Below are 17,052 nucleotides of genomic sequence, written 5' to 3'. Positions count from 1 at the left end.
ATTCTATTGAACACACATACTTTTGATCTGTTCTGCACACACAGAAGTATAATTTACAAGAAAACTTTGTGGTGTGTATGTGAGCAATAAATGAATATTAACTTCAGATGGATTAAATATGTATGTTGTTAAATGTACTGATTTTTACAGTGATTTAATTCGACATTCCAAGTATTTCCATTTGATCTGCATTATTAACAAAGATGGGGTCAGGATCCCAAGGCTCGGCTGGATCTCAGGCTAATCCCCCAGATAACAGAATTGAATGGAACGAGAAAGAATGGGATAGAGATGCAGATATTATTGAAAGGACTGCATTATTAGGCTCCTCCCGAACTTAACTTTAGAATTTTTTTTTTTTTTTTTGCTACAAAGTAACATCTGATTTGTGTGAATTTATAATTACTATTACAGTTACATTTTGTGTCCTTTGTCTCTGATCTTGCAAAAACAAGCAGAAAGAGCAGCTTCAGATTGCACATGTTGTATTTTAGAGTGGCGTGAGGCTCTTAAAAATTAATGAACATTTAAACTAGACTCAGTGGTTTCACCTACCTGACTTTGTAATTTACATGTCTAATTTACATTAGGCGCTGATTATATTAGTATGAGGTGTGCTAGGTGATTCTGCCCTAATTCATGTTGTAATATAGCTCTACTGGACTCTTGGATTGATGGTGTTTTCTGTCCCTCCAGCTACAGATCAAAGTGAACGGGCAGAGAGGGGGAATGGGAATTTGTATTGCAGGAGGGAAAGGCTCCTTGCCGTACAAAGAGAATGATGAGGTAGGCCTGATCTTCCTGTAGCTCCACTGCTTGAATCTCATTACACACTATTACCATCATACTCCTGTGGGTCTTTTTACAATAAAATATCCACATGGACTGGAACACTAATGTGCATCCAGCCAGCAATTCGACTGATGATAAGAGTTTGCCTGATTTCCTTCCCCATGACTAGTCATTTCCTTCTGGACACTGATTGATTTGTTTTCTTCGTGTCAGGGTGTTTTCATCTCCAGAGTCTCTAAAGGTGGACCGGCGGAGAAGGCCGGGGTTCATATTGGGGACAGAGTGTTGGAGGTAAATCATAATGCACATGAACTGTTTCACAATGCATTCATTTATGGCTAATTGAGAAGCATGAGTACAACTGGGAATGTTTGCCTTCAAAGTTACAATTATTAACTACTGATTTTGTGTGTGTGTGTATGCATCTATGTGTGTGTGTGTGTATGTGTGCTGTATGTAACCATAGGATTATTCCCTATGAAAATCAAATATCTCCACAAGGATGGCAAAAAAAAAAAAAAAAAATCCTCATGAGGAAACAAGCTCCAAAATCACACAAAACAGAGCTGTCTTGTACATAATTTGGTTAGATTCTACCAAGTGACATGGATTTGAGCATTTCACTGCATATGTATGTCCCCTGCTGCGTGCCCTTATCAGAATGGGTGTAGATGTTTCTCTGATGGCCATTGGAGGGCGTCATCACACAGATGCTGATGAACAGTTTTTTGTGACCCCATGAGCTTTAATGCAACAGGCCAAACAGCATTGTCAGGGGAAAAGCATGTGGACATGCAGGTCACACTTACAGCTGTATTGATGTCACTGCATTAAAGCAAGACAGCACAAGCACATTTTTTTTCAAACAAAATATTTCACTAAAAGAAGTTTGTTACACGTCAGTTTGAGGTATTTTATGCAGTTTATATGCAGTTTATTTCACGTTAGGTGTTAACGCTGTAGCTCTGTGCTGCTTTCAACACACAATCCCAAAACATTCAACGGAGTTTAGTATCCTGATCTGTAACATGAAGTCTTTTCACGCTTTTTAGGGCTCACTAAAATGGAGGTACTGGTAAAACATCTACTATAATCGAAAAATAATTTTGGGGGATTTATATGCTGCTTGCAAAAGGGTCCGACTGCAGCTGACCAGCAAACTCTTGACCTACTGGGACAAATGCCAGACGAACCAATCTTTAGAAAACCTGTTCTGAAACAGTAATTTTCTCTGCAATTCTGCTCAGTTACGCTCATGGTGCGGAAATGACATCTTTCCCCTTGAAGGCCCCAGGTCATTTCCTCATAAAATGTTGGCCTTTTCTCATACCTTGACTTTCGTGGTATTTCTGTCTTTCCTTCAAATCGCTGCAGCTCATTTTTCATTTGTGACACCAGGTCAATGGCCTAGACATGCAGGAGGTCAGCCACCATGAGGCTGTCGGCATCCTGAGGAATGCTGGGAGCTGCATAAAAATGAAAGTGCTCCGGGAGAGATGCATGCTCGTGGAGCCGTGGATCCACGAGAGGTCTGACACCATGGAGACAGCAGACCCCCAGGTCAGCCAAGAGTGGGATGTCACCATGAGCAATAACAGATCAAATGGCCCACAATCCTCCAGTGATGCCATGCTGGACTGTAGCCCAGTGATCAACAGGAATGAAGCGACCGTCTGCAATGGAAATGCACTGGTAGGCTATAGGTCAAGAGAATCGAGATTATAAAAATTATAAAATGGTTCTTTTATATGCCACAGGACTAAAAGAGGAGGAAAGCAATGGAATTAGTCATACCCATTGTAATGAATTTTAAAGCAATTATTATTAAAAATCAATACAAACAATTTTGGAATTGTAATGCTTATTTTACAGTTTCCCTCCTGATAGTTTTCATGTTATTTTGCCAGAATGATCCAGTTCAGGACTTGCGGCTGACCAAAGACATGGAGACCTTCAAAAACAATGCCCTACAGGTTGTGAAAAATACAATGACGGTATGTGTGAAGGATAGAATGTGTTTCTGTGTGGATGTGTGTGTTTTCATAATGAAATCTCAGGAACGTAATGCATACCTCTATACAAGACAGAAATTTTTATAAAAACAAAAAAACAAAAAAACGTGTGTGTGTGTACAAGTATTGTCCTAACTGGCAATGAACAACATGTATTATCTACACTTGTGTATGCAGAGAGGAATTAATCTGAGTATCTACCTTGTATCTTGTTTTCCAGAACAATTACTGTTGTGCTTCTCTGAATTTATATAGTTTTAAATTTGGTATAAAACATAGCAGAGAGAAATAACCAGCTTCTCAAATAAGAAAAATGTAGGGCAGGGCTAGATTTTGTCCATTGGGAATTGATTGGTTCACTGGACTGTAGTTATTTTGCTGATTTGCTGAGATGTAAGTGATAGGTTGCTGGAGGGAAGGCCACATGAACTGAAAAAAATTAAATAAAGATGAGCACAGGTACAGCATTTATAATAAATTATGCAATATATTAAATAACAATAGTCAATTTTGATTTCATTGTGACTAAGGAGATTTAATTTATTATATGGTTAAAAATTAATTACATAATTTAGTGGAAAGCTATTTTTTTAAATGTAGTCCTGTGCTTTTGTGTTCACTCACAACTTTGCCAGTATAAAACGCTTAACTGTTGGTGGAAATAACATGAGATAAGAGGAAAAACTTAAACTTCAATGCTTTCGTCATGCAGTTTCAATACTTTTGTGACAGAATGCAAAAGCATTTAAATATAAGGTTTCCTCCCATCATATTTTTTTCATCTCTATGTCACCTTGGGTGCTCTGTAGATTGTTCTACCTGATATGTGCACCTTGACATCTCTATGAAATGTGCTTATGACCTTGATAATTTCCTCCCTATATGCTGCAGCATAAGCCATTGTAAAAACATGACTTTTTTTCTCTAGTAAAAATACTGAAAAATGTATTCACCTGAGTAGCAAACTTGCGTGAGATATTAAATTGTACTTAACTATGTTTAACGCCTTTTCACTACAAATGCAAGTGTTGGGCAGTAGCAAAGTTTTCAGTAGAACAGCTTCCTTTTTATGGAACTGTTAGTGTAGAGATCTGATCTTATCAAGTCTGTCTGAGATTACATGAAGAGACAAAATGCATAAGAATGTGGGAACATCTCATCTGCTCAGCTCTTTTAATGGCAAAAGGTGCTCTCAACAAATGTAGATTTGATTTGATGGTAGTTAACTGAAAAGTAAAGAAGAGGAAAAAATAAATTTTAGTTTTACCTAATAAGAGGATCTCATAATTACATCAGAATATATTAAACTAAGTAAGTGGCTAATTTGAAGTCTTGACAGATCTGTGAAACCAGTGACACCTTTTTCCCTCTCTTCTCACTTCAATGTGACCGTTTGACAGATACCTCGGATTATTCTGACTCACCCCTCTACCTCAGATGAGGACGTGGAGCCCCTGACGCAGGGCCCAGATGATGGAGATTTTGATTCGGACTTCAGCGACTCGGACGGTCACTTCTACTCGGACTGCTTGAACAGTGCTTTCTATCCTCTGTGAAAGATAGAGAAGCACACAGGCTCCAGGTTCTTCAGCTCTTTTCATGTTTTTCAATTAGTGTGCCATTAAATTACCCTAATAAACGGTTTCAATTTCTTATAGCCATTTTTTTTATTGTCCCTTAGATAATTATATTTAACAAAGAGCACGTGGTTATTAGCATGACAGGATGTGGTTTTATTCATCCACAGACATAAACATGCTAAAGAGATCTCAGATTTGCATGGAAGCACTGATGGTAGTCTACATAATGCATCACTGGGGTGTGATTCCTTAAATTTAAACAGCCCAACAGCAGAAATAGGCACCGTCAACTGAGATGAACACAGAACTTATTACAGAACTTGTAGATACCGATCAGGTAGCTGCCAGACTAAATTTTCCAGATTTGCTTTGGAAAGATAACAAATGTGTTCTTTTTTTTCCAGAAAATAAGTTGTTCTCGGACAAGGCTAAATACCCTCTCTCTCTCTCTTTGTGAATTCAGATGTGCCTGTGTCCTTCGGTTAAGTGAAACTGTGGTCCACAACCACCTGAGCAGTAAACGAGTGGCGCGGGATCGATACTTCAGGCAAAGTCCGCAGTAACATGATGCACTGTTTAGAACACCATTGTGTGAAGGTGATATAGAGGAAGTGGAAAGAAATATTTTTCTAAAATGTTGCTTATTTGAATTGTTCACGCTCTTAAATCGACCTTACTTGCTTTGTGTATGCTTCATTGAAATGTTTTTACTTACACCATTTATAACTTGCCAAAAAATGAAATAAACTTTAAATGTGATTGTGCCGGTCAGGTGTGTGATAGTATGAATGCTATCTCTGAAGCTGTTGTGAATATTTTGACATGGATATCCAGCCTAGAAGCGCAGAAGGCACCTGAATCACTGAACCACGGTGATCTATGAAGACCACTGACAGATCACAGACTTGTTTAATTGTATTTAATAGTCCGACATTATAAGTAATGAAATTTTGAATTGTTCTATGATGGTTTAAGATTTAAAGAACGAATCAGAATTTACATCCTACTTACATGAATACAAGGGGAGACTACTCATGAATAGATATTTTCAGACACATGCGTTAAGAGAAGTTTATTAAATTATATTAAATTAAATAATATGAAGTATCATATTACGTTTTTAAAGTATTTAGTAAGTTTTTTACTAAGTCTAAAATTTCAACAACATTATGTTACACCCTTATGGTGATCCCACCTGTGATTCCGATCTTTGTTTTTATAGTTACACAAAACACACACACACACACACACACACGCACACGCGCACACACACACACACACACAGACACACACACACACACACACAGACACGTAAGGTATGATGCTGCACCATGCAGATAGATGTCAGTATAAAATCCAAGATTATTAGTTAGCAAAACTTCAACATAAAATAACTGCATAACACGTGATTTTCATGAAACGTGTCAAGAATATTCATATTCTAATATTGTCATATTCTATATGAAATAAAATTACATTTAGGATAAATTGTATTTCATATTTATTGAAAAGCCGCTTTTTAGGATACTTAAGCTTGCATGCATTATATCATGACAAAGCACATTTCCCAATTTAACTACTGCCATTATCACTTACTACAACAGTCTTTGCACAACTACTTTCATATTGTGTCATATGGGATCTCCTCACATTTCATTGCACTGTCTGTGTGGGTCATGTCTGTGTTTAGGCTGTAGTTAATTTTGTATTTAGCATGCTAAGCTTACAGGATGATGGGCAGAGGATGGGATGTTGTGACCCCAGGGGAAATAAGAGCATTATTTTCCACACTGTCAATCTGCGGCTCATGCAAACACACACACACACACACACACACACACACACACACACACACACACACACACACACACACACACACACACACACACTCCCTCAGGGCTGCAACCATTCTCTCCTCTTGGCCCTGTGCTCAGGTAATGTTATCCCTCTTTACTTGATGCTGTATCAGTGTACTTATCAATCGTATGAGGTGATGATTTGATAATATCATTAACAGCTCTGTGACAGAGCTTGGAAGATATATTGATTAATCTCGTTGACTTCCCTTCCTGTGTGGTTGTGCTTATTGGGTCTTGTTTAGCACCTCTACATCTGCATTAAACATTTGGCAGAGACTTTCTTCCAAAAGTGACCTAGGCACTGTTTACGACTGGTATTAACATCCAGCTTGGGTAACCAATCACAAGCGGACAGCTGAAACAGATCGGAGTTCACACATGGTGTAATATGCCTCAACTGAGAGCAGCTCTGATTGGATTGCAAGGGACAGTCTTTAATTTCATAACTAGAAGCATCACTTAATACTATATCAAGTGTGCCACTGGATGCTGATGTATAAAAACACAAAACATCGGCATGTTTAATATTTTCTAATGTTTATGACTGCTAATTCATTGTCATTTTATTTGATCACCCAGTGCATACAAAGAATGATTTTTTTCAGTAAGTGTGTTCCCAAACCCACAACCTTCATGTCAAAGGTCACCTTGCACCTTTGCCCGTCATGTGTCATATTCGAATTTTGACCTATGTATCATTTATTTTTTCTAGTTAGATATTCTTTGCTAGTGCCATGACTAATTTCCATTCTGTGAATATGGATAACAAGTAATGAACAGACAATTCTGAGAGAAAATAAATAAATAAATGATTGAAGCAATTTGCATTCATAAAATGGCCTTTTTTATTTTAAAATAATCTGGCCAATTTTCCTTAATTCAAATTACATTAGTGTGTCTTTTAAGTGTTCGACTAAAGCTGAAAATGGTTAGATAATCTAGCATGTTCCCTTTCCCTGCAGCACACAGAAATAATTGATCACAACACATGTCTGTTTCTAAATTGCGGGTTATCTTAATGGGAATACTTTGGGTATTGCTAGAAGCCAATCTTTTAATGACATCCTCTAGGCTTAAGAGAATGTATGTTTCTCAAGAGTGGAAATAGATTGGATGAAGACCTCTGGCTGAACAAATACAACCTCTTTTAAACACAACGGATGGCCTTCCTTGCACTAAAACATGTCAAAACCTAATTTCTGAGTCTATCAAACAGCTTGACAGGGAAAAAAAAAATACTCATTTGGTTGCCATGACAAAATCCTGTCCTCCAAAATCTGAGGGACTAGAGAAAACCTTTCATCACAATGTGCCACAAAGGTGATCTGTGTGACTATGATGTGTTGGTGGAATGGCATGACTCGGAGGTTATAGAGAGTGATTATTCTAGTGTTAGGAGGCTTATGGAGTGATGGACAGTACCAGATGCGGCTAATGCACAATACGCCAGGCTGTGGAGATTGAGCTCCATTCTTTTAGACTGCATTTACTGGTGTGGTTAACAATAATTACAGGAGGTGGACGCTGCAGGTGGACTCGTACTAGAATAGTAAAAAGATTTGTTTAGAAATACTTGATGATTCATTATTCTGAAGTTGAACGCTGCATAAGGCGGGTGACTGAAGCACTACCTATGTTTAATGATTAGCCAGGGCTGGATTGTCTTTTTTCCATTCTTTTCCCATTACTTACAGACTCACAGGCTTTTTTTTGTCTTTCTCTTTTTCAGGTACAGCTTGAGTAAACTCTGAATTAACTGAGGAGAACTAGAACGGTTCACATGCTGACAGCTGTTTTTGTTGTTGTTTTTTACCTCCCAGAGTTTCAGATTCACTGAGCACATTCTCTTGACACCCAAATCTGGAAACAATATAAACTCATTTTAAAATCACTAGAGAAAAGCACTGGAGTTTCTGGCCAGCTGATTTAGTGTCACTATCTACAATAGAACAGTAATGTCCCAATTCCGCGCTTTAGTCAGGTATCATTGATCAACCATAACGGGCACTACTCTGAGGGTAAAGGTGCCGCCTTTGCCAGTATTGATGAGTGTGTTCAATAAAGCAGATGTTAATTTGTTTTATTAATTCTTCAGTAATACCAGAGTTAACAAAGCCAGACAAGAAAGATATAAAACAACATCTTGTATAGAAGACCAGGAATTGTACTATATTTTCAAATTACTGCATTACTGCATTAGATACAACTTAATCAAACAATATTACTTGTTGATGTCAACATATTTATTTGTTGTAAAAAATAAAAAAAATAATAAAAACATTGAAAATAATAAAAACAATAAAAAGTCTGCTTTAATATATTGTCTATTCTACAGAAATCTGGTGTTTTTTTCTTCAGACTTCATATAATCACTGTCTTCCCCTAGTGGCACCTACATTTGATAATTTACAGACAGTTAAAAAAATTTGGAATGAGTTTTGATAGACTGAGGTTTCATAAGATGAAAATGAGGCCAAAAACAAACACCACCTGTCTCCAAGTTGAAATGCTTATCATTGGGCAAAGCATGAGGAATAAAAGCAAATCCATTCTGAATAAATACATTTAATTCATACAGCAGAAAACTAATTTGCATATTGTTTGATTGTTTGTTTTTAATGTTTTGAAGAGTCTAATTGAAAAAAGTACTTGGATGCTAGCGCAAAATCACATACCTTATTAGACGGCTCTGTGGAATACTTGATTCTGATTGGTCAATCACAACATTCCGAAGTATGTTATCCCTCGATAACAACCTGTAAAAACTAATAACACAGGCTCATCCGGGTAATACCAGTCAGCGCTGTACTCTAGCTTGAACTATTTTTTCTTGGTGGAAGCTTTGAGTTTGTTTAGCTTGTAAAATATTAAAACTCGATTTAAAATAGTGTAAAATTGTTTAATTATGTCATCCTGGCAGCTGCTGCCATTTTACTATTATTGTTTTGTATGCTGTAATGGATTATAACAGAACAATCAAACTGGTAAGGTTTTAAAACATTTTCATCTTAATTATTTTATTGCATTAATTGTTTTGTTGCGAAATGTTGTGTAATACTTGATTTGACTGAACTCTGTCCCTTAAATGTCAGTTTAGTTTGAATTTGCTGCTTGCTCGCAACTGCTGTCTTCACAGAAGCTTTACGTTCAAATATTTCTCAAATCAATATTTTGCATCCATTTATTTACTTATGTGGCAATAGCCGTGTAATAAGCAGGATAATGTACATCCAGCCTTTCGAACCTTTCGGGGAGAACAACTGGCTGGATGTACATTATCCCTTAAATATCGGTGATTTGGCTGCCACAAGTCCACTTGTCACATGTATAGTTACATTGTATAGTTACATTGCAAGGAAATGATAAGGGTGACAGAGAAGGTTTCAGAATTAGAGACACACATCCAAACCTTAATTAAGGATAGTACAAATGTGAGGGATATGGCTTTGGATGCGACTAGCTCAGGGAGACCTGTAAATTGTTCGGTTCTGGTTACAGAGCCTCTGTTGCAGGGCAATTGGGTGACTGTGAGGCACCATAGTCGCGGTTCTTTATCGCATAAAATATCCAGGTTTTGGCATTGGTTACCTGTTTTCATTCTTAATGAAGGTAATGATCGTTTGACCAATAACATGCAGATTTTTTACGTAATCAACCAATAGTGGTGCATGTGAAGGTGGTATCTACAGAGAATGGTCAAAGTGCTGCAAACATGTGTAGATATTAGTGTTCGACTTGAAGCAGCACTTATTGGTCTATGACATCAAAGTACCGTGAGAGCCATTCAAAAGCTCTCACGGTACTTTGTCGCACAACAATTGGTCTGCACAGCGCAAACAAAGCCAAAACATGGATATTTTAGTGAATCTAGAAATCCTGGCCAGGACGTGTCCTGGGAAAATGGCACGTTTGGTCACCCTAATTATACAGGTTCTCCCCACTCAGTGATGCACCCACTGAGAAACCTGATCAAAGTGCTCTATTTATTGGTGATTCTATTGTACGGAACATAAAAACAGAGACACCAGCCATCATAGTACAATGTTTACTGGGAGCCAGAGTGCCTCACATCTTGGCAATTTTAAAAGCGCTGGCTAATGCTAAACGTAAATTTAGTAAGATTGATATTCACACCGGCGCTAATGATGTTCAACTTCGCCAGACATTAAAGAGGTGTATGAACTTGCAAGTACGATGTCAGAAACTGTAATATGCTCTGGTCCCTCTCAATGGCTGGATTAAAATGATGTTGAACAAATAAAAAACAGATATAATGAGGAACTGCTGGTGATTTTAATATTTAATATGATTTTAATATGTTGATAATGAAAAAGATGCACTGGGATCAACATTGACAGACATTTTGAACTCTATTGGGGTTAGACAACACGTGTCAGGACCTACTCATTGTGGAAATCATACTCTAGATTTAATACTGTCACATGGAATTGATGTTGATGGTGTTGAAATTTGCAACAAAGTGATGATACCACAGATCATTATCTAGTCTTGTGCAAAACTGTAGATTCTAATCCTTGTTACAAGTAGAACTATCACTTCTAACACAGACTACTTTGTAAGTAATATTCCTGATTTATCTCAATTCCTCAGCATATCCAATATCTCAGAACAACTTGATGATGTAACAGAAACTATGGACTCTCTCTTTTCTAGCATTGTAGATAAGGTAGCTTCTTTACGCTTAAAGAAGATTAAGGGAAACTGTCTGACACCATGGTATAATGAACACACTCACACCCTAAAGAGAGCAGCCCGAAAAATGGAGCGCAGCTGGAGGAAAACAAAACTAGAGGTATTTCATATTGCTTTGGGGGGAAGTACCACTTCCTACAGAAAAGCATTAAAAACTGCTAGATCTGATTACTTTTCATCTCTTTAAAAAAAAAAAAAACATATCCCCAGGTATTTGTTCAATGCAGTGGCTAAATTAACAAAAAATAAAGCCTCGACATGTGTTGACATTTCCCAACAGCACAGCAGTGATGACTTTATGAACGACTTCCAAGATTGATACTATTACAGATAAAATTGTAACCATGCATCCATCAGCTACAGTATTGCATCATATAGATCTATAGGGCACTATAGACCCCCTGATGAACAATTCCACTCATTCTCTACTATAGGAGAAGAATTGTATAAACTTGTTAAAACATCTAAAACAACAACATGTATGTTAGACCCTATTCCATCTAAGCACCTAAAAAAGTGTTCAGGAAGTCATAGATCCTCTTCTGACTATTACTAATTCATCATGGTCAATAACATATGTCTACAAAACCTTCAAACTGGCTGTTATTGAGCCTCTCATAAAAAAAAAAAAAAAAAAACACAACTTGACCCCAAATAACCAGTTAATTATAGACCGATCTCGAATCTACTTTTTCTGTCCAAGATTCTAGAAAAGGTAGTATCCTCACAATTATATTCCTTCTCAGAAAAAATGGTATCTGTGAGGATTTCCAGTCAGGATTTAGACTGTCTCATTGTACTGAGACTGCTCTCCTTAGAGTTACAAATGACCTGCTCTTATCATCTGATCATGGCTGTATCTCTCTATTAGTGCTACTGGATCTTAGCATTATGTTCGACACTATTGACTACAATTATTTTTTTTTTTTAAATAGACTATATATAAATCAGTAGCGTAGCCAGAAAAGAGACTGGGTGTGCATATGAAAATCTGGGTGTGCCACATTTATTGTCAGATTACTGTGCAAAATTATGGGATAGTATTTTTGTCGCACTGCTTCCTTCCAACCATACTCCTAGTGGTAATTGTCAGGTTGTGTCAGAATGAAGTTAATTGTTAAATTTAATAATTTTCTTCCAAATACGATAATTTTGAACATCTGGTACGATACATGGACATTTCCAATCTGGCAACACTGTCTGTTGATGTTGGGTCCGGGGTCCGGGAGAGAGAAACATCCTCATTCAGGTGTAACGTTAAGGCCTTGTGTCCGGCTGTTCATCAAGCCAAGGTTTTTTGCTAAAAAAAAGGAGGATGTGTTAAAAATGCAGGAGAGTGCCCTGCTTTAAAGCCAACGAGAATTAGTTGCGGATAGCAAGAACCCCTTCAACATCTGGCAACACGCAGTCTTCCGGTGACAGTGGCTCAGACTGCACCACGCAGCAACAGCTAAATTCCTTATTCAATTGAAGAAACAAAGCAAGTTTTAAAAATCATTTTAATATGTTTTAATATACGCCGCGATGCAGACAGTCACTGAAAATAATGGGATAGTATTTTGTCTCATTGCTTCGGTCCAACAATGGCCTACGCTTTGTTATCTATTGTGGTAATTTGCAGGTTGTGTCAAAATGTTGTTGGTTTAGAATAGATTAATAACTCTTTTGACTCGTGTACGATAGTTTTCTTCCAAATACGATAATTTTGAACTTCTGGTACGATACTTGGACATTTCCAATCTGGCAACACTGATTCAAACAGCTTTCGCGCGTTGGCTGAACTGAGCCAGAGATGGACGTGCTCAGCGCTTGTCATATCACAATTAATATGAAGTGTTTTCAACCACATAATGTTTATTTTAGGTTTCATACATTTAAATATACATAATCACTAGTAAAACAATACATTGGTAGTTTGTAAAATACACACTGATGTCCATGAAGGCAGCAAAAACTATCTAATCAAATGTAATTTGCAGACGTGTTTTATTCATTTATCGACAGCAAAACAATAAAGTTTACTCTATTCTTCGTCCAGTTCAACAGCCACTTACTTTAATGTATTTCGGGATACATTAAACTGGGGAATTCAAGTGCTGTACTTTAAATCCAGCTGACTGGACTCTGAACTGCAGCGCTCATCTCGTTATAGATCAAGATAATTTATAAAGGTTTTTAAACGAAGAATCGGAATATCAGATAGTTGACATGGTAAGCAAGTGAAAACGTAAACGAAAAGTGAAAAATGAAAAACTAAATAAAAGGAATACCGATACATCTGTTATTGGCTGCGTTGTGTCAAGTGACAATCATGATGCGTCGCCATGGAAACAAGGGGTCAGTTAAAATATTTGTAATTTATGCGTGAAAGGGTTGATTTAAAAAAAAATATATATATTCTTACTAAATAACAATAGCCCAAGTTTAGTAAACATTTTGTATTGAGACTATAAAAAATAATTCTGCATCTATTTTTAGGTGTGCCAGGTGCCACTGTGGGTGGCACAGGCACACCCTGGCACACCCGTGGCTAAGCCACTGATATAAATAAAACTTTGATGTCATTAGTGGAAGTGCATAAGCATGGTTAAAATCATACTTATCAGACTGCCTTGAATTCATAGCATTGAAAGAAGAGGTATAATATCGATCACAAGTAAAGAATGGAGTACCTTAAGACTCAGAACTCAGAACTAATGCAGAAAAATTAATTTAATGTGTTTATGACCTCAATGTTAGATTATTGTAATGCTTTATCATTTGGTTGTTGTGCACACTTAAACAAACTCCAGCTGGTCCAAAATGCAGCGGCTACAGTCTTACTAGAACCAGGAAGTATGACCATATTAGCCCGGTTCTGTCAACACTGCACTAAAATCTTGCTCATTGCTTACACCCTGAGTGGTTTAGCAATTTAGTATTTGAATGAGCTCTTGTTACATTATAATACACAAATATTATTATGTTTCTTTCTTATTCTGAGGTCACTGTAGCCATTAGATCCAATCTGTGTCCAGATCAGGTGGTCACTGCAGTCCCCCGGATCCAGTACGAGATGACCTCGAGAGCCCTGAATGTCAGCAGAGACCAGGAAAACTAGATGATCCCCAGAGACAGTTCCCCAGTGAAAACCTTGTCTTCTAGACAGCCACCGGGACAAGACCACAGGAACCAGATGAGTCCTCTGCACAATGTGAATTTGCTGCAGCCTGGAATTTAACCGATGGTTTCATCTGTGCAGAGGAGAACTGGCCCCTCGGCTGAGCCTGGTTTCTTCCAAGGTTTTTCCCTACCAACTGAGTTTTGGTTCCTTGCTGCTGTCGCCTCTGGCTTGCTTAATTGGGGACACTTAATATCCAGCAATATCATTAACTTGATTGCACAGATACTATTTAAACTGAACTGATGACATCACTGAATACAATAATGGAATGTCTTTAACTGAAAATTTAGTTTACTATTGTCATTTTGCATTATTGACACACTGTCTTCCTATTTAATACTATAAAGTGGTTTGCCACAATCTGTATGGTTAAAGCAATGTATAAATAAAGGTGAATTGACTACTGTTATTTATATAAAATATAATTAATTGAACAATAATATTTACAGCAATTGCCATCATAAAGATTAAGCATTTCAGTTAAATGTACAAAGACAGCACTTTGATACAGCATTAAAGTTATATAAAAATGTACATTTATGAAACTCTGCCAATACTATTTGCTCTGGAACACATAATATATTAATGAGACCAAACTGACCTATTAGATATCCCCAAAATACATTTGAGCTGATGTTTAACCGAAGACACCAAAGCACGAGTGTGTAAATATAAAAGAAACAACGGAGTATCTTTAAGTTTCCCCGCCATTGACAAGTTATCTCGCCTTTTAGAAGACAACGCTTCCCCTCAAAAGACAAATTTTTACGGCTTTTTGTGTTTACACTCGAGGGCGCTATTATACATCTTCTGAATGAGTACAAAACCTCCCGAAAAAAAAAAGAAAAACATGAACAGGACTGAGAAACAGATGCATATATATATATATATATAAAATAATATATATAATATATATAAAAATATGATCATCAGCAATAGACAGAATATAAATGAAAGAATGACCTTACCGAGTAAAATGTTTATCCAGGAAGTGGTATATGTTTTTATGAAACCTACCTATATTCAAGTGTTGATAAAAAATTTATGCTTTAAGCTTAGAATAGAACACTTTTTTTGTTTAAAAGTAGAGACTTTGATCTTTATTTTGGTGTGTTTCATATTAAAATATTAATACAGCAAAATATACTGGAGGCCATACAATTTTGGTGAAAATCATCAAAATCTCTGGTGGTGGCAACTTAAAAAAAAATAAAATAAAAATGCTGGTGGGGAAACCCTCTTTTGTAAGAACGATTTCCTTCTGCCATGAATTCAAATCTAAGTTTGACAGTTTGAGCCCATGTCTCCATTACACAGTGTCTACACCGTATGCGACAAAGCGACCACTGCAAATCATTTGAACTTTTTGTCAGTACTTAAAATAATACATAAATAGATAAACTGTAGGGAACAATTTGCTGTTGGGGATTTGTTGTGTCAGTGAAGACAACATCACTGATTATATGTAGTTTCATAACAAGGTTCGGGAGGAGCACGTCAGATACTTAGCCTAATTAGCACAGGTGGAGCCACTTAAGATAATCAACATTAGGCTATAAATACAGCTGAATTAGCCTACCTGTCTCCATTGACGGTTTATCAGCATCCCGGTTCGCTCTGTCTGCCATCTTATCACAGACCCAATTTTCCTTCCACCAAGGAGATCCATACCAGGGATTTTTCAGATCTGCTACTTTTGCTGATACCCATGATAATTAAACACGGCCGCTGAGCACCATCAAACGTCATCGCGACAGCTGCTCTTCTTGCCAAGCCACACGTCTTGGCCAATAGACCGTGCAAAGCCTGAGCTTGCCTCGGTCTACACCACAATTGATCCGATCAAGACTGGGCTATCCTCGAGTGCTGGAATCACACCTCAGTTCTTACCCGCCGCGGCTCAGCCGGTCACTGCGACTTTTCCGGCCGAGGCGCAGTTTGAGGCTGCCTCCTCTAGCGGCGCAGACCGCGCGTCTTAATCAATACATCTTCCGGTGAAGACGCTAAATACAGGTTCGCGGCTAGAAAGTAGTGCGTGGAGTTCCAATCACATACGTATACGGAAATTTCAGATCCGATTTGAGCCTCAGATGCGTTCTAATATTTGAACTTCTGCGACTAGACCGTATGCGAACGCCAACCTGATGTGACGTATTCTAATCAAATCTATCGGTGCGAGGTCAGAATTACCAATATTTTGTTAACTTTAACATTATTCTTCAAACACAATTTATGTAAAATGGTGGTTCATAATAATTATGGGAGAAATAATTATTAAACCATTATTTACTTGATTAGCCCCATAAAACCTACTGTTGTGCAGAGTCGTCATCCACAGAGTCGTCATCCACAATGTCCAAAGATATTATCTGCCTTACCGTGCATGTTTAAACCTCACACAGACATACGTTTCATGCAATTATTCTGGCAGGACCAATTTATTTAGGGACATATTTCACCATTTACTGGCGTGTTTTACAAGACTAAATGATATTCATTGTTTTCAGAAGCCTCTGTTTCCACAGTCTATACTACGATGTGAAACCAGTGTTTCAAATGTATCCGTTTTGGAGGCTGTTTAAAAAGGCCAGAAGGCCAAAACAAGAGGAATTATGCTTTTCCAACAGGAACGTACCAATGTGGACAAAGGCTTAAGGAATTGTCAAATTAGGCAACCAATCGCTAATCTGGCAACACCGTAGGCTACGCATTAATTTTTTAGGTTGCCCCATCAAATGTTACTAACCTGTCTACTCTTCCCACAGCCAAGGAGGGGGAAGATGGGCCTAGTGGTTAGAGAGTTTGACCCCTAACCATAGGGTTGTGGGTTCGAATCTCGGGCTGGCAATACCATGACTGTGGTGTCCTTGAGCAAGGCACCGAACCCCCAACTGCTCCCCGGGTGCTGCAGCATAAATGGTTGCCCACTGCTC

At 37.6% G+C, this 17,052-nt stretch overlaps 1 long non-coding RNA gene across 1 annotated transcript; it reads left to right on the top strand.

The window, feature by feature from the left end:
• Positions 1-2,708: 2,708 nt before the first annotated feature.
• Positions 2,709-5,143, top strand: LOC127970027 (uncharacterized). Its single transcript, XR_008156480.1, has 3 exons — positions 2,709-2,786; positions 4,205-4,386; positions 4,848-5,143. It is a non-coding gene; the product is annotated as an uncharacterized LOC127970027 (long non-coding RNA).
• Positions 5,144-17,052: the final 11,909 nt, after the last annotated feature.

Source organism: Carassius gibelio, chromosome B13 (genome assembly GCF_023724105.1).
Source record: "Carassius gibelio isolate Cgi1373 ecotype wild population from Czech Republic chromosome B13, carGib1.2-hapl.c, whole genome shotgun sequence".
NCBI classification, from domain to species: domain Eukaryota; kingdom Metazoa; phylum Chordata; class Actinopteri; order Cypriniformes; family Cyprinidae; genus Carassius; species Carassius gibelio.
The sequence above is the reverse complement of the archived record's forward strand: the minus strand, read 5'-3'. Positions and strand labels throughout refer to the sequence as shown.